We start from the raw sequence: 19,059 nt of genomic DNA on the forward strand, positions 1-19,059 counted from the left end.
CTGTTGGTTGGCTGTTGGGCACAGCTGGGTGCTGAGCTGTGCTGCCAAAGGGAAGGAAGGAGCAGGGCTGTAAAGAAAAAAAACAAGTTTAAAATGTATCCCAGAGTGAAATGGAGGCTGTGGCAGAAGGATCCGCGAGCAGGGGGAAGTGTTTGTGTGTCCAAAAGCCACTTCGTTCTCAGGGGTCAGAGGATCAATTACTGCAGCATGAGATTTTGTTGTTTTCCCCGTGGTGTTACTGAAATGTTAGGCACAAAAATAACTTGGTTGCTGGGTAAATTTTGAGAATTGCATTTAAGCTGAAGCGGAGTTGTAGCTTTGCTTGGTGTTGCGCTTGCCTTACATGGACAAGAGGATTCTGAGTAGGAAACACTCAGCAGTTCGTTTAATAGCTGCGTTTGGTGAGATAAGAGTGTTTGCAGAGATTTACCCATACCTGGGTTTAACCCAGAGCACTCTGAGTGTGTGTTCTCAGTGCCTTTGTGAGCAGTCCTGTGGCACAGCGGAAGGCCCTTCCCTCTCTCCCTGCAGCCGGCACAGCAGTGCATTGCTCAGTGGGCGCTGTGTCTGCTGGAGGACAGGTCTGGCTGCAGCGCCGGCTGTGTTTTCCTTGGCTGTGTTGCACAAAGCCCGGCGCAGCCTCACCTGGGAGGAGGTTTTTGGTGCGTGTCAGCAGGGCGTTAGGAAATGGCTCTCTGGGTCCGAATGCGGAGAAGCGGCGACCGTGGGTCAGGTGTGTGTGTGAGCTCTGTTTTATTGCCCCACTGGTGATCGATCCCTCCAGGTGAGCTGTGCGGTGTGAGCTCTGCTTTCCCACAGGTCAGTGGGATGGAGGAGGCTCCGCATCCCTTCAAGGCACAGCTGGAAGCTGCTGCAGCCTCAACTTCAGCGGTAGCTTTCGGTTTTCATAGCGGAGGTGTGTGTTTTTTAGTGACATGTTCAGAGCAAGCTGCAGCGTCAGGAAGCCAGGAAGGGAAATCGGACTGTGAGGAGAAGGTCCTTTTTGACAGATGAATATTGAATCTGCCTTATCGTTTATTTGACAGAGCAGAAATCCTCTGTATGAACCTTTTGCATAATCAGTCCGGCTTCCACGTTGTTCTTCATTTATTTCATAGCTTTTTGTGAGGGGAAAGGTGGTTTTTTTCCCACGTTTTATATATACATATATGACGGTTATAACGAAATCTGTATGCAAGTGAGAACTGTTTCTGGGTCTGGGAGACTGATTTCAGAGCATCTCCCACATAAATAATAACATCACTTTTCAGGCTTTCTGTGAAGTCGATGCATTGTTTTTCTTGTACAGAACTGTTTGGTTGGACCCGAGCGCTCCGGGAGCTGAGTGCTGTACACATCCATCTGTAATGCTTTGGGTGGTCTCATGAACACTATTTCTGTGTGCTTCATTTCTGATAATGTGATGAAAAGCCCTCTCAAGCTCCTCGTGCGTACGGTGCAGATCTGATCCCGCAGGGAAAGGGGCAGCAGAGCCTGGCGCTGCTATCCTGGCTGCAGTGGAGCAGTGCTGGGTTGCTGGTGTGCTGGGCCATGTGCTGCTGATGGGCTGCTGTAGCTCTTCATGTTTTCTTTTGCCTTATTTGAGATAATGGAACTGAACTTAAAATACGTGTTTAAAAAGGAAAATGAGGTAGTGTTTGGTTTTACTTAAAAAAAAAGTTTGATTTCCTGTGCTTACGGAAGCTGTTATTTATTTTTTTAAGTATATTAAAACTACAAGTCCAGCTCTGAGCCCAGCATTGCCTGCTTTGCTTTGGCACTTTTTTTTCCCTTATAGTAGAGACAATGCCATTGTATTTTAAAATGCCTGCGGGGTGCTGATGAATCCCAGGGGCTGCTATAGGAATTAATTCCTCCTCAACTTTGTCAGAGCTGTTTGCAGTGGGCTGCGTCCCTTTCAGAGGATGTTGTGTGGATTTCTTTATGTAGCGCCCAGGAGAGTTAACAAAAATGGCATTCTTAGCATTCGTTCCAGAAACAAAGGAAGGACCATCTCAGGGGGCTCCTATGGGCATTTGGGGCTCTGTTGGTTGCTTTCTTTGAGGTTCCCGTTCTGTGAGATGGAGGCTGGGATTGCCAACCTGCACTTTGCTAAAGGAAATATTTTCTATTGCTGGTGGTCATCTCTCATTATTTGAAGCATGGCTGATGTGCTGAGTGCATGGGAGGAGCAGCCGAGGTTGTGCTCAGGTGTGCATGTGGCGCTGCTTGCATTGTCCAAACAGAGAGCATGCAATGTCTTGTTGACATGCAGCCTTCTTGTGCAATTTTCAACTTCTTTTCTTAAGGATAGCACAGCATGCCATCCCTAATGGGACATGTGATAATCAGGGCTGAGAAAGCTAATCAATTTCCCTCTGAACAGCGGAAGGCGTTCTGAAGTTAATGCAGCTTGCACAGAATGCAAACGTTATGGAATTAGTTACGGTGGGCAAAGCACAGCGGCTGTCTGTGGCTGGGCACACAGCTGGCTGTGCATGGCAGTGGGAGCCCCAGCTGTGGGATGGCCCCATCTGGGTGCTGTGGGGGCTGCGTGCTGACTCTGGGAAGAGTGCAGGGTGTGCTGCAAGGCTTTGCCAAGCGCTGCACTGAGGAATTGGGGCTTTTGGTGGTGTCCGTCCCCAACCTGATACTGCTGGTGATGTTCTGCACCAAGTGAAATGGGTTGAGCTCCACGCCGTAGTGCTGTGTGCTCGCTGTTCTCTGGAGCAGTGGATTTAATGTGTTTTCCACTCAGCTCTCTTGCTGCCCTGACTTCCTGGAGATGTGGCTGGCTGGGGGAGAGGAGGACGGAGGGAAGCGCTGCAGCAGCGCAGAGTTCTCTATTTCTGTTTTTTTTTTTTCTCAGCCTACAGCCAGCATTTACAGAAAGTGGGCCCCCTTGGCAGCCGTACGGCTTCTAGTGTTACATCTGAAATCATTCCTAGCGCTGCAGCTTGCGGGGATAGGGATCAGGAAGGTTTGAGGAAGGGCGAGAGCTGCAAGCGGCGGTGGAGCAGAACCTGAAGGGGAAGTTCTGCTGCGGCCGCAGCCTGAGGCACTGCTCCAGGAACAGCTGCCCTTCACTCAGGTCTGCGTTACTGGGGCTGCCATGGGCTCGGAGGTCGTCCCAGGAGGAAGGGGGAAGTGGTGGGTGGCTGCTGGAGCTGTGCGGGTCAGGGGTCCGCTGGCCGCGCTGCACTGTCCCGGTGTGGCTCTTGGCCAAGGCTGTGGCTTGGCACGGCACAGGGCTGCACCGCCTGACTCAGCAGCGTGTCACGCATGGTGCTCTGTGAGCGTCCAGCGTGGTCGTTTGCTTTTGACTTACAGAGCAGACTTGTGCAGAGCGCTTGCTTGGGGTTTCGGTATTGTTGTGTTGTGACTTGTCTGCTTCCAGTCACCCTGGAGTTCTGGAGACCCACAACGGAAGAGCTGCTCTTTATTTTTGGCAGAAAGGAAAGGATCAGGAATGTCACACAGCATGTACAGAAGGGCGCTGTGAGAGTTAAGGTGGTGAGGAGGGTAGTGGAGCAGTTCAGATGAACTCTACTTATTCCCATTGATGTGTTCCATTCTTCTGGTTGGTAACTGAGCAGGCTTTTTCAAGTCCAACCCAAACTGTGATGACCCTGATACTAAGCCAAGTTCTAGCTTACAAAGAGAAAGCTCAGTTTGTGCTGCTGTTGCATACTTATGTTTTAATCCATCGTAACAGGAGCAAAATCCCACTGTGTGTTTCTGCTGGCAGTAACAGAGGCACAGCAGGGCAGTGGCGGCCGTATCCAACTGCTTTGGATCCCTGGAGATGTTGGGTGCAAACCTTCCAGCCACGCTTCTGTGTGGGCTTCTCCCCATTGCAGCACACAGCTCAGTGAAGGGGTCATCTCTTAATTCCATTAGCCTATTGTGTGCTACTCATAAAAAGAAGCTATTACTTTTTTTTTTTTTTTTAATCTGTGGCTTCTGAGTCTTTTCAGAACGCTTCTTGCAGCTCATCAAAGATCCAGCCGTGGCTCGTCTGCCCAAAATGTGGTTGGCAGCAGTTTCCTCAGGGTTCTTCATTACTCCTCCCTGCAGGGCACCATCTGCCGCCGTGGTTGGTGAGAGCAGGCCAGACCGAGCAAATGAGCCTCCGTTCCCTGGTGGTAACTTTCCTCCCCACAATCCCTCGCTCGTGGAACTTTTGTAGCTAGAGGTATTCATGTGTTGTGCGAAGGGTTCCAGTCTCATCTTTGAGATAAATAATCTATCAATGACATCCTGTCTTCAACCCTGAAGCGCTGTAGAGCGGTAGTTCCAATGACCTCAGAGTTATCCAAGTATCTGTTTGCGTGTCGTCTCTGGCATATAGAAACAAACTCCAAAATGTATTGAAATAATCAGCTTGCATTTGTTTCTGTGTTTCTAAGAACAGTTAGATGTGGAGCAAGGTAGTTGCTAGGAGGAGCACTTAACTCTGCAGTATTTGTGCAGCAGATCCCAAGAGTTTGTTGGCTTAAACTTTCTGATTTCATAGTCTTTGTCTCCCAGTATATGCAAATTTAATCTTACAATTTTCTGAAGTGTTAATGCATTGCATCATTACTTACACAGGCTGCACGTTGTTCCCGTGACGGGTTTTCTGACTGTCTCGCTGCAGTGTGAAATCCATTTAGGACACAGCATTTGTTTGAGTAACCAAGACGATCACAGGAGTTAATGTAGTTCTGAGCTCTGGAACTAAAGGAGGGCAGTGTCAGCTGGGAGCCCCATCCTGCAGGGCAGCAGCAGCATGGCTGCAGACCGGGCACAGTGCCCTGCCTGGGGTGAGGGGCACAGTGTGCAGACAGAGCCCATCAGCCCCAGCTCCTGCAGTTAGCAAGGTGAGTAATTCTTCTTCTGAAGGCAGAATGTTGGGGTGGGAGCACGAGTTAGTGCAGTCACTGTCCCCTGGAGGTTTTCCTTCTTACCTCATCTTTGCCACGAAGAATGAAGGTGTCGTGTTCTAGACATGCTTCCCATGCCCTTAGCTGATGCCGACTCTGCTCTGATGGAGGTCTCCTGCTGGCTGAGCACTGTTAGGTCTGTGCTGTGCTGCCTAACCAACCAGCCAGGCATGGGGCAGCGTCTCAGTCAGGCTGGTTGTGTTTCTTTGCTGCTCTTATGAGAGATAATTGAGTTTGGATTCCAGCACATGGTGTTACTTCTCCAGGATATCATGTAGGGTCTTGTATTAATGGTTCTTAAAATCAATAATCTCTCCAATTGTGTGAGTTTCTGGAGGAAGCGGTGTTCTGCAAATCCATCTTGACATCTTGCAGAGTGTGTTTCTGTACCAGCCAACTGTGTTCTTAATATAGTCTGTATCAATTTGTTATAATTAAAACTCAGAATTCCGCTTGTACCTATAGATCCTCGCTCCATGTTAAGTTCTTCCTAGAAAGTAATAATCCTGAGGCACTTGAAAGATTAATGTCCAACAAGCTGCTGCCATTTTTTGTGCAGATGCAGTGTTGTGTTTGAGTTCTGCTTTTTGCTCAAAGCTGTCAGTTCTCCTGAAATATTAAAGGGAAAACTGCATCTGGAAAAGCGGCTCTGAAGTAGCGTCATCCTCCTTGAATTGAGCTCACTTCTGCTGTAATCCAGTGAAGGAACTGAGTTCTGCAGTGCATTCTTTGTGCAATTGGTGATGATGTGCACCACTGCTGTGTGTGTCAGAAACCAGCTGGGCATGGGGATGGTGTTTGTGCCTCGTGGTCACACAGGGTTTAATATGGAACTTCTTCACAGCAGGGCGCGATTGGCTCTGCTCTGCTATATTCAGATCTCACATTTCTGGTTGCTTTCATTTTCATAACAAGCTTGAATTGAGCACTTCTCAGGACTCTGGGTTTCTGCTAGAAAAGTAAATGGGGTCATAGGGGTCTGCCTGATAAAACACTGCCTGTGAAACCTGGGCAGCCCTGGTGGGAGCTAAGCCATGGCACTGCCACCTGTAGCTTATTCCAGCAAGTAAACAGAGGCGGTGACTGGCCGGCTTCCTGGCCTGCCTTGTTTGTTTGTTCCTGCTTGTTTTTCTCCGGAGGATCTGAGATCTGCTGCTTCACTTATCGTAAGAGAACCGGGAAATTCCTGTGGTTTGCTCTGGTGGCTGCCTCCTGCCCGTGCCAGGGGCTTCACTCTTTTCTTGTAGGAAACTTTGGTTGGGACACTGGGGGTGAAGAGATGTTTTTGTGCTTGTGTCTTCTTCTGGGTATCAGCAGATGTGTTCTTGCTTGCAGGGAGCCTTGCTGGAGGCACTGCTTGCTGACCGTCTGTCTTGCTGAGTGCTGGCTGAGGGTGTGCAGACCAACTGAGGTGCAGCGTGCAGCCATTCCCTGTACCTGCTGTGTTACAGGCTGGCCCAGTGCAGGGGCTGCCTGTTTGCTGCCCCTCCTTGGTGCTTGGGCTGCAGCCCTGCACAGTGCTGGCACACCTTTCAGGTCCCTTAGCTGCTCAGGGCCGTGCCATGGTGTGCCATCACAAGCTGTCTTTGGGAGCACAGGCTTAGCCTGCTGCAGTAGTTCTGCGTGGTCCCACCAGCCTCTGCAGGGGCTCTTCTGCGCAGCTTCTCTTGGCTGTGGGTTTAGTATCTGTGATGGAAAAGAGCAGCTGATGCCATTTATTTTTGTTGTTACTTGAAGAACTCGCCTCACACAGCCCAGTTTGTGTGCGCTAATGCGTGGTGCTATGATAACATGGGCTGGTACTGTTGCGGTACAAATTGCTGCAGCAGAGGAACTGCTGGCAGAATGATGCTGGTGGAGCACGTTAGCAGCACTGATGCCAATTCTTTCATGGTAGAGCATCTCTGTAAAAGTCAGTCCCACTTGTTTGCTGTGGTACGTTCCCTTCCATGCACTGCAGTGCTGCAGCCCTTGGCTCCCATGTTACCAGACCAGCTGTGTGCAGCACTGTTGGGCACCCATAAAATGAATGGGGTGTGGGACATCACTGGTGTAGATGGGTGTTCAGCTTTCTGGTACCTCTCGATGTGTAAATTGTTAACAGTGCTGTATAACATTTCTGCTCCGTGGGTGCATTAAATATCTGCGTACCTGTGTATTTCTTCCCTATTCTTTGTTTTTCATAATAGTTTTCTGAAAAAAATATGTTACTAAAGCCACTGGCTTGATCTGTTTAACAAATCAGAGCTGGGAATCTGTGTGCTGCATGTACCTGTGGATTTGCTGTGGATTTCAGGCTGTACCTCTAATTGCACGCTTCGTGGTTTGCTGCCCTGACTCCAGCTGCACATTGCCTGGCTGTGCACCTTCCTCCTGCAGCATTCCTCAGGTCACAGCTGCATCCAGGTGCTTTCTTTTGCTTTTCCTTCTTGAGTTTCTCCTAATGTTCTGTCAGGTATGAATTGCATCATCCCAGCCTGGAGCTGACTTTTTTTAAGAGATCTCTGCATTTTGGTTCTCTTAAAACATGAAGCAGATGAGAATAAGGGGCAATATAAACTGATTTAAGAAAGCAGTCTTAACTGAGGCATTAAAAATGCTTTTAAACATTGAAGATCCTGAAATTGGTGTCCAGAAGACCTTTTAGATGCTGGAGATAAGTGAAGGAATACGGGATTTCAGGAAGATAAAAAAAAGTTCAGTGAAATAATAGCAAACCACAGATGAAATAATCAATGCTGATTCTTTCTGATTGGTAGAATTCCTTCTAATTTGGTGGTCTTTTTTAAATGCAAGTTGGGGGAACTTTACAATGAAGCCAGCAGGTGAGCATGGAGCTGGGTGGCATCTCTTCTGTTCTGACACATGAATGGAAGGTTGCATAGCAAGGATCTCATAACCTGGGTGCTGCCGCTGGGTCTGCATGCTGTGCTTTGCGGGGGAGGTCTCTATGGCCTTTTCAAGTTGGTGGAATTACATTGCTTACTTCCCTTCGTTTATGAATGCCATCAGTGGGGTTTTGTGGTTTGGTCTTTCTGTCTGGAACAGTGAAGAAATGTGCAGTTACTGGGTGCGCTTGTGCTGGTGAAGGGGGAGGTAAATCTGAAGGGAAAGAACCAAAATCTTCAAGGGAAGATGTGTATAAATGGTACGGTGGGAGAAAAACTTTGGGATCACTGACCCACCCCTCTGAGTTATGCTGTGTTACTGGTAAGTGCAAAGCACAAGAACTTGTCAGGAAGGCTCAGGACTTTGCTACTTGCCTGCTGGAGAATTCTGAAGCTCCACGGTGTTCCTTCCCACAGTGGGAAAACAGATGATCATGCATCTCTGTGGCATTGGTTTCCCCCTTCAGCTGATATTTTCTATCCATCTCATATCCTCCTTCTGGCAGTGAGGTATTCACTGCATTTCAGACTTCCTGCTAAACCAGAAGTGAAGATATTCAGTGATCACACAGTTCTGCAGAAGGAATTATTGTGGTTATAACTGGGAAATCGAACTTGTGATTGCAGAGCGTCACCTGCGCTAACTTTAAATCCGTGTCTTCCTTAGAATTCTTTGCCACAGAGTTGCCTTCTCCTCACCCTCCTGGGCTGTGCTCATGGTGCTGCCCGGTGCCTCCTTTCCTGCTGCCCCCCATCTTTAAGGGCAGTAAAACAATCAGGTTTCTGTTTTTTCTGTTCATGTCTTTTCATGCTCCTGTTGTGGCTCTCAGAGCTGAAGCTTTGGTCAGCAGCAGCAGGAGTTGCTCTGAGCTAATGGCATCTCCACAGCTCTCCAGCCCTTATCCAATCTGTCTGCATCTGTACTGTAGTCGGTGCCAAAACTCTGTAACTGCCTGGAAGAAGAGCAGGATCCTTTACCTCTGTAATGTAACAGGCTTCAGACTCTGCATTTGTCAGTCTTGCTGGAAGTGACTTTCTGAGACCTGTTTGGGTTTTGTTTTTTTTTCTTTTCTTTTTTTTAATATTTTAAAAAATAAATGACATCTTACCTTTCATAATGACCCTTCTGGTTCAGGCAGATGGAGAAGATACTTTCCAAGGGCTCAGGGTTGTGTGCTGCTCTGATCCTGCTGCAGCTGCTCGTTGCCTCCTCCCAGCTCTTGCAGCTCAGTGCAGCAGCGCGGCTGCCTTCCTGCAGCACTGCAGTGGGCAGAGGCCCTCTTAGGGCACTGGGTGGGCTGGACTGAATGTTTCTAATTGGGGTACCACTGTATGATGTAGCAATAAGGCCACTCCAAAGGGACAGGTGGGGACCACCTTTATTGCACTAGTTTCAGTTTTCTGTTTCTTTGATCAGCTCTGGTAGATTTCATACATGAACAGTGATGATGTTGAAGGGTTATACCATTTCTTAGTTATTTGTTTTGATGTCAAAAAGAGCAATCAATCACCTTGTTCTTATTTAGCTCAGATTAGGCCCTGTGTGTGTGTTGAATGACTACATTGAAGGGATACTTGTTATGAAAAGAGCTGTTCTGAGTGGAACGGCACATTAAAGAAGTGGAAGTCTGTATGCTGTACACACATGAAAATAAATGAAGCAATCTTGCTTACCTCCTTGCTCAGGTTTCCAGACGCACGCAGTTTAAAATGCAAATTTGCAAAGCATGGTAATATGCCTTTTTGTTTTTAAAACCAATTTACCTTGTGAATTTTGTAATCCTTTCTTGGGGGTAAGGGAAGACTTACTGCGTTTTGTGTTATTTGCTTTGACTGAGTTGATCAGGAAACTTAAAGCTTGAAAGGAAAGTGAACATGAAGAGCTCCTGTTTCACAGATGCAGGTGGCTGTGGTGCTATTGCAGATGTGAGCAGCTGCACAATGCTGGCACCTCTCACTGTGAGCATCTTCTATCTTAGAGGTCGTTTGGCCCCATGGTCTTTGCTGGGAACTCATTATTTTTTCTTCAGTGTGAGTCCTGCTCTATTGTTAAGTCCTTTGATGTTGATTTCTATCTACTTTAATGAATCCTGTCCTTCCTGAGCATGTATTTCTACAATGTCCTGCACGTCTGCCATTTTCTGAACTGACAAGGAAGCTATTCTGACACTCCAATTTAATAAAACCAATCTAACGAGTTTTGTAATGAATTAGCTTTCCATAGCTCAAGCAGACAAGCCTTCAAACAAAACGGCAGCTTATTTGCACCTTAATTGCATGGTTTAATCAAAAAGAAGTTCAGTGTTACAGCTTTCCTTCTCAGATGCAAACCTCATACAGTCCTTAGTGCCCACGGTTCCTTACTTCCAGTAGCACAGAATGCTTTCCCCCCAAGTGAGCTGTTAATGTTAGGATGCTTGCGAGATTACATTCTTAGTCATGAGAGATATCTAACAACTGCAACGAGAGCAACTGGTTTGTCAAGTGAGCTTGGGCCTATTTTATAAAGATTCTTTTAACATGTTAAAGGCTGGAACATGTGTTATCTTACAAAAGAGCAAGCACAGGGTTGGAATATTGTCGGCAGTGCACTTGTTTGTGTGAGTTATTTTGCTCCAGCTCTCGGAGCAAACTGATATGGTTAAGTTGCACTGTATGCTGCTGGGGAGGGAGGAAGTGACGGATGCTGCTATTTCAGTCTGACCCCCTCTGTAAACTGAGGAAGGGCTATAAAGGAAATGCAGTGCTCAGCTCTTTGAGTCTTTCCAAGGATTCCAAAGTGTTACTGACTGCAACTTCCTGTGTGCACCAGGACCTGGCACTTCTGAAACTGCCATCCAAAGAACAAAATGAAATTCTAAAGCTCCATAGGAATGGATGGCAGGCTGCTCTGCCACCTTCTATCAAAACATTTGTGACAAACATCCTATTTCAACCACCAGAGTGTTGTTTATTTTGCATGCTGTTACCACGATCTGAGGGAGACACATACGCTTTTGTTCTGTTCTTTAAGAACAAACTTGAGTTTCTTTTTTGGATCAGAGTATCTCTTTCTAGGTTCTCTATGAAGGAAGGGAAATAAGTTCAAAGCTTTTGTTCACTTATGTTCTTTGTACTCAAAGCGGGGTGTAATGACTCTGCTTTTAGGAAGGGCACACAGCTCCTTATCTGTGCCTTAGAAGATAAAGTGGCTTTGAAGAACCACCCAAAGCAGTGTTGGTGCTGCCACCGGGATGGGAGCTGTCTCAGTGCTGCCCTGCAGGGTGGGATTAGTGATGTGGGTTCAGTTTTGTTCTGTGTTCAAAAGATCTGTAGAGCTTTAAAACCCCTGAAGGATCCAAATGTGACCGGGCCCATGTGAGTGCTTGTAGCTTTGGCATGTCCCTCCCCTGCTGTGAGCAGTGCAGGATGCTGGAGCGCTGCGGGCATTGGAGCGTAGCAGGAACTGGCTGGATAGATCTCTGGTTGCAGCCATCACAGCAGTGTGATGCTGGGTATAGCTGATGGAGAGTGGACTGAGGCAGGGGTAGAAGAGGGAACTAAGTGTAAACAAGGCAATTGGGTTAAAGAACAACTCCCCTGAAGCCCATAGAAGTGACAGCAGCACACTTCAAACAGCTTGGAGAGCCACCAGCAGCACTGTGTACCAGGATGCACAGCGAGGTGGTACAGTGGTGGCCAAGCAGATCAAAACCACAAAGAAGTCGATGCTTCAGAACAGGCAGAAGCTTGTCCAAATGAAGGTGAGCAAAAGTCCTAGAGAATGCAGAAGGTGAAATATATAGAAAGGAAATGGAGAGGGATTAAGGAGGACAAAAGAGAACTTGAAGAGTGCCTTGCAGGAGGTGCTTAGAGTGGCAGAGACCCACGGTGTGGCTGCAGGCAGAGGAACCAGGGCAGTGAGACAGGCCTGCACCCCATGCTATGGGGGAGGTGATGCTGCTCCTGCAAGGAAAGTGCCTCCTTCTGCAGTGCTGTGGGCTGAGGGTGTCTCAGAGTGTGGGGTGGGGGGAAATCCAGATCTCTCTAATGGGTTTGTGTTTTTTTTTTCTTCCTTTGAAGTATTTAACATGTGTTCTTGCCAAGAGCCATTAAAAGAGAAAGAAAAATGTTGTCATGGAACTGAAAGAGATCAGTCCTTTTATAGGTTTCAGAACTGGTTAAAGAATAGGAAGCAAAAGACCTTTGTGGCTGCTTTAAAGGATGGGAAATGGACTGTCCTGTTCCCTGAGGGTCTGTGAGAGCAGGGATCTGCAGAGGGAGGGGGGTCTGTGCTGAGCTGGTGCTGCGCTGTGCTGGGAAGCTTCCCTACAGCACAGTGAGTGCAGAAAAGCAGGTCGGAGTTTGAGTGAGAAGGAGCAGGGTCAGACATGGAGGGGAAATCACCTGGCTTTGCATGTTGAGAAAAAAGGTCACAATTCAGAGCTGGCAGCTGTGGGTCAGGGATGGGGCTCTGCAGTGTCACCAATGGCTTTGAGCAGTCATCAGCACAGTGTTCAACAGCAGCCAGAGAAGTAAATAAGGTTCTGTGTTATCAGAAAGGATCATGAGAATGCCTTGTGCTGCTCAGTATGGCCTCAGCACAGCACTGCTCTGCCATCCGTCCTCGTGTTGGGGCAAGTTGGGATTTGCTGCTGCAGTACCTCTGTTTGTGACAGATGTTTGCCTTAAAAAGAGCCCCCAAATGTGTACAGCCAAGCAGACAAAATGGAGGAAAAAAATGAAATTCACTCCGTGCCCAGGGGTTTGCTTTGGGAAAACAGTGATTGTTCATGTAATGCCAGTGTAGGGACACAGGTATGAGTTGCACTCACCTTCCCTGTGATATGAGGAACCGTACATCCATCTGGAGTCACCTCAGAGCACACTGAACTCCTTGTCTGAGGAGCTTCCCTCGATCTGATCTGCTGGTGGCAATGCGGTAATGGGATCCAGCTGACAGGAGAGAAACCTGATTTTAAGAGTTACGGTCGTATCTGAATCCTGCAAATGGGGCACGGTGGGGTTGATTCAGTGTCTCACACTGCTGGTCTGTAACTGAGATGATATGAACAAATTAACCGTCACTGATGAGAACATTAATTCTAAAAGGAACAAGCTTTAACAACTAGCACAGCTTAAGAATGAAATTTAAAGATAGCGATAATCATCAGTAGTCATATTTTCAGTCCAAATTAAGTTCACCTGATGTCAAGAGCCCAGCAAGGTGCTGGTCGTACAAGCAGCTGCCATTAGTTCAGCTGCTCTCTGTGTTCTGGATGCAGTGGTGTTCCCAGCATCGTGGAGCAGTCACAACCTGAACCGTTGTTCTGCAGCAGCAGTCCATGCAGAAATACAGAACAGGGTCAAAGGTCTGTGATGTTTAATCTGGGTTGTGATGGCTTGAGCGAGGCCAAGAGCCGGAGATAAGCAGGGCCGCCTTTTCAAGGAGAGAATGATAAGTGTTTCCCTGTATTGTTTATTCTTGCCGTTTTAATCACAAGTCCTGCACCATCTGGCATTCTTCCTTCAGCTCTGCTTAAGGGCTCACAGTTGTGAGAGTCGCTCTTTTATGAGAGAAACCCACTCAGAAGGGAAATGTGCACATTGAGGGGTACAGCTCTGCCTCCACTGCTGTCTGTGCTCATTCTTAGCTCCGTACCTAGATTCCCGCAGCCTCCAATGACATGAAACAAACCCTTCTTGATAATTTGCATTCTTCGGCACCAGTAGATTTTGTCCAGAATAACAGTTTCTGGAGAGTGCTGTAAAGTTGGAAATAATTGAATTCATTCCTTTCTGAAAGACCTTTTGGACTGTTTGGTTTTTGTTGTTGTTTTTTAATAAAGCCAACAGCTGCAAAATGTAATTGTAGGAATATTGTAGGGAATGTCATCTACACAAACAAGGCCTGGAAAAGGCCAGAGGAAGCTTCAGGGAATCTGAACTTGGTCGCTGAGCCAAGACATGGGCTGCATTTGCGTTGGAGTGTCAATGTGGTCCATTGATGAGGGAAAACATTCAAAATATTCCCAAATAATTTCTGCAAAGCCTTCTCTCAGCTTTTACATTTCAGTCCAGAAAAACAGCATTAAAGGAAGGTTTTTACATGTGGGTTTAAAGGAGAGATTCTTCCACACCCTGATGCACACCCTTTCCTTCTCATTTGAGGGAGATGAAGGAGGCTCCTGGAGGCTATCCTCGTGCTTTGGAAAACTGGCTGTTTTCATTTTCCAAACATGCAGAACATTGAATCTCTTCCTTGGACTCAGGGAAGCCTCCCAAGGAGCCGTGCAGGTGTACCCCATCAGATCCTGGAGCAGGCACTGACTGTGAGAGCTCAGCCCCATTCCCCCAGGAAGGAAAACCAAGCACAAGAGTTGCCCTGAGTGCAGCTGCGATTGCAGGACAGCATCACTTGGATGGAGGTGGCCTTTTTAAAACAGATGCACATTATGCAGATCACTAAAGAGATAAAATTAAGTTGGAAACAGAAGTCTATGGAGAAAAAAAACACTAAGTTAACCACAATAACGTCCATGTTGCTGTTTCAACCATATTGCCAAGACTCCGTGTTCTCCTTTTGACCTCAAATTAAAGGCCAAGAATAGAGATTACATCTAAGACCGATGTTTAAAAAACAATTACTGTAAAGTTCCTTGTAAAAGCAGATTTGCTTTAACATCCAAACAGTCTGAATTCCTCAGTGTATGTAAGAAATGAGGTGAAAAGATGCCATCAGAATAACTTGCATGTACGTTTATGCCAGGCTGAAGAATTCAGAAGCTGGATGGATCATGCACACGTTATGTGGTGCCTTTGAGAACTTCTTCCCTGTTCAACGAGCCACAACCGTGGAACTCAGTCCATAAATTGAAGTTTTCCTCGCAGAAGTATTTTGCTTTGGGATATATGAGCATGCTTGGAGTGCAGAGGGAGAGACGTGGGAGAGAAGCAGCAAGTTTCCTGGCAGAGCTCTAGTGTAATTACACAGGGAAAAAGATCAATTATAGCCATTCATTGTTTAATTATTCTTCAACTTACAGTGTAGATGAATTTAACTGATCATTACATAAATACAATCACTTAAATATTGGAAGAAGGCTCACCACACAAAGGTAGACCATCAGGCTGCTCTGACCAGCCCTGTCCCGGCACCTGCAGTGCTTTGTTAAGTCCTTCGAGTGATGTTCCCCTCCTGTGTGCTTTCACACACACTGGTATCACTATTGTGAAGGTGGTTCTTGATGTGGGGCACACTGCCAGCTTCAGAAAGCCCCAAGGCAGCAGCCCCGGTGTGATGCACACCATGTGGTCGAAGTGCTGCAGCACACACTGTGAGCTGCAGGGATGGAACAGAGCTGCAACTGAAACTGCTGCACACTTCCAGAACAGATGAGCTTTGAGATGAGCCTCTGCTCGGCCTCCAGCTGTAGAGCTGTTGCTTGAAGGCTTCTAAGGAGGAGTCAAAAGCTTCCTTCCAAAATACATTAGTCCTAATTTCAGATTAGCTTTGCTGTATTTTCCTAATTTTACTATTTAGGCCAGGAAAGCTATTTAATTGGAGGAAAAGAAGTTGTGTTTTTTATATTTGAAAGGAGAGGAAATGACCATGTCAAAAGGCATTCTTCTGAGTCTGAGTGCAAGTCACAAGTTTCAGGGCAGCAGGAGGCCAGCTGGCGCTGAGCCCACGTACAGTGCGTTGTTTACTTGTTGTCTGAGCAGCCCCAACGCTGAAGAGTTTTGGACATGAAGCCAAAAAAGAACCAGGTTTTCTGCTGGGAGAGGCAGGGCAAAGCAGTCATCCAAATACTCACCAGTAAAAGCTACTGGTGGCATTGCTTCTGTAAATACCAAGTATCCAGTCCTGCCCTCTGCCTGCACTACCACCCAGTCTTATTACATGTGAAGATGTATTCTGAAAGCTCTACGATACTCTTGTTGGTTACAGTAATTGCCTGCTCTAAGCATAGGTGTAACTCAGTATCGAGGGATGGGAACAGGGCTGGATACAGAGCTGGGCTGGGAGGCCAGGTGTGCTTTGAGGCGAGCCTGGGGTCAGTTCATGTGAGCAGGGCACGGCATGGGAAATGCAGCACGCTTCTCCTGCCTTTCTATTTCTGTCTTTCTAACAGAGGATTTTAATTTCATAGATGTCTTTGGAACTATGTCTGCTATTTGAATGAAAGAAGTGGAGGGTAGCTTTCAAGCATGTAAGAACTTCCCTGGGCAGCATGTTGAGTAGCTTGTTCTACTATAATCCCCTTGGTTTATTTGTGATGTCAAGGATAAATTGAAGTGTGACAGTTAACACACGAGGGAGGATATGTAGATGCACACCCACGTGTGCATATGCCAAGGTTAAAGAAGTTGTATGCAGGAAGGCCTCGCTACCACCACCAGGCATCTCCCTAATTCTTCCTGCTGTTATATGTTGTGTTCTCTTTGTTTAGAACCCTATGAATTGTGTACATAGAAGCAAAGAGTTAAGTGCGGAATCAATGTTCAGGCTGTTCCTATTAGCAAACTTTCTTGTTTATCAATTTGACCTTTGTTTAATGTTTCTTGGATGGAACATGCAAGTAAGTGGTACAACAAACGTCCAGCTTGGTCGTTACTTCAAAGGCAATGTAGTCTTAACAGATTTGAGCACAAGCTAGAAATAATGGAAGCCTTTGATGGTACAGTTATTTATTCATCCTTAAGAATAGTTGTGCAGCAGTCACATGTCATCAGGGGCTGCTGAGGATCTGAGTGAAGGAAGAGCAATGTTCAGAGCACTGGGAGGGAGGAGCCAGGCTGGTCCCAGTGCTGGAGCTTTGGGTACGTGCCCATCCCAAAGCAAGCAGAGGTTAACTGCTTTCCTGAATCCCAAAGATGTTTAGACACAGACTTAGTTTGTCTATGAATCCAAGAAACCCTTAGGAAAGGTCAGCAAAGTTTTGTGTGAGAAAAAAGCTTCCGCAGGGTTGAAGTTTATCAGACCATTCGATTGCGGTCTCCTGAAGATGCTGTAGCAACAGGAGCTGCTTTTTTGCCGTATGAGAAATGCTTATGTAAGGTTAGAATTTAGTACTGTAAATGAAAGAAAATGGCTGTTGTGAAATTATTATTTGAAGAAAATAAGGCTTTCTGAATGTCAGTATCTCTGCTTCATTAAACCCCGGGTTGGTGTGTTTAGGTCTCAGTTACAGACTCGGCTTAAACCAAAGCTACACTCAGGCAGCTGATGCTGAGTGGCAGTAAGAGGTGCGGCAGCTGCAGTGGTTCAAGTTTTGAATTGTGATTTTCAGATATAGACACTTTGCTTGAAAGTTGGGTGCTTTCTTTTGGTCTCTTCTCCCATTTGAACTGCAGCTGCAGAGGAGCTTGGTCTTGGCTGTACAGAGTGTGCTCGATCACAGCACAAGGGTCTCAGTTCATCTTCATTAATTGAACGTGGGGAAGGGCACCAGTGTATTCAGCTCTCAGATGAAGGGCTGTGTGTCGGTAGGGCTGTGCATAGTGGGCAGGGTAAGCAGCCCCTAATGAGACTCACAGGTGGAGTTTCAATTGGGAGGAGCTGCAGTGCTGCTCAGGAAGAGAAAATATACAAAGAGGCCGTGATGAACAATGCGGCCAGGAAACGGTGTGAGGTTCACTGGGGAAGGAATATGGCTTCCTTAGGCTGAAGGGGAGGGCTGGAGGAAGAGCAAGTTGGATAAAATAATAGAAGAAAATAATAGAAGAGCATGGATAAGATAATAGGAGAAATCCAGGAGGGAGATTGAAGGCAAGGCATAAAAGTATCCGCAACAAAATAAATTATGAAGAATGCTTATGAAGGAGTGCAAAGGGATGTGGTGAAATGTGGTGAGACGTCTTGATAGCCTGAGTGAGAGATGGGTGCCAAGTGGAAATAGCAGCAGATTACGACCTACTGGGTATGCATCCTATAGCAGAAATTTTATCTGTAATTGCTTAACTGTGTTGACAAAATTAGTTATAGTACTGCCAGATAGTCCAATAAAGTTGACTTAGAAGTGCCATGGAAATGGCACGCTGGAGCTGTGCTCATCTCTCAGGCAGTGCTCACTGCTCTTCCTTCTGAAGTCTTAGGAAACTTTTGGGCACTGACTTTGTCCCAGTAAGCAAATTTAGCACAAACTTTTCTTCCTATTCGTATGCTAAGAAGAGTGCTTTCGGGTATGTTCCATGCATCAAAGGTGTCAGAGGCCCACTGAAATGAAATGGGATTATTTTGTTAAAGTCAGTAAGGCTTTGGAAGATCCCTTTCAGACATGTTTGCTTGCTTTAAAGCTCTTGTATGTGCTCGCAGGTCTGAAGATGATGGGTAAATTAGGCCGAAGCCCAAGCCTGATATATGGAAGAGTACCCAGTATAACATGTATTCATGTAGAGGTTCTCCACCACAGGGTTCAAAACCCGCTGAAAACATACCTGCCACCTGAAACTGGAGTGGAGGAAACCAGTCAGGTGGGGAGACTGATAAGAATTGCGGTACAACTTACAGTATTGAGTGCATTGTGTGGATGTAACACATCTGTTTCTGATCACAACCACATGAAACCCACCAATGTTTTTTCATAGTGGACTCTAATTACTGTTAAAAATACAGTGCTCACTCTGCTTACTGATTTTTGCTTTTAATCCATTTTTCAAAGGAAAATGTTTGCTTCTCCTTCCCATCTGTATATTAATACAAACGGGGCCATATCTCAGTGTATCCACAGTGATTTTGAAGTCAGTGCTGTGCATTACAGATGGCTTTTTATATACCTAAAGGTTTTTGTAATTGTTGGATGAATGGGGGTTTTTAGGCTGTCTCTGCTAAATGCAGAAGTCATTTAAGGACAGCGTGTTTCTTGCTCAAGGATCTTGTTTAAACTGTGCCTTGGCTCCTTTTTTAGTCCTTTTTTTTTTTTTTTTTTCCTTTTTTTTTTTTCTTTCCTTTTTTTCCCCTTGGTTTCACTGGTGGTTTGTGAGCTTCTGGACTCCTGTTCAAAGTTTAAAGAACAATAACTAGTCAAATGTAAAATAATGTCAATTGAACAACCTATGACTCAACAGTCAACCAAGTCATCCTGGCTCCACATCAAATGGACAGAGGCCAAAACCTAAAACTGGCACACATCCCCGTCCCTCTTCTTCATATATTTTCACTGAAGCAGAGCCCAGAATGTAACACATTGGTTAAAACTCCATAATAAAGCAGTCCACATGTAAATGCATTATTTTTGTTGCCAAAAAAGCGTGACAGCCCATGC

The 19,059-nt window shown here is 46.3% G+C and overlaps 1 protein-coding gene across 4 annotated transcripts in view; it reads left to right on the forward strand.

Moving 5' to 3' along the window:
* The window catches only part of NR3C1 (nuclear receptor subfamily 3 group C member 1), a 52,414-nt gene that overhangs the window by 3,082 nt on the left and 30,273 nt on the right, over positions 1-19,059 (forward strand). The window lies entirely within an intron of this gene.

This window comes from Coturnix japonica, chromosome 13 (genome assembly GCF_001577835.2).
Source record: "Coturnix japonica isolate 7356 chromosome 13, Coturnix japonica 2.1, whole genome shotgun sequence".
NCBI lineage: Eukaryota > Metazoa > Chordata > Aves > Galliformes > Phasianidae > Coturnix > Coturnix japonica.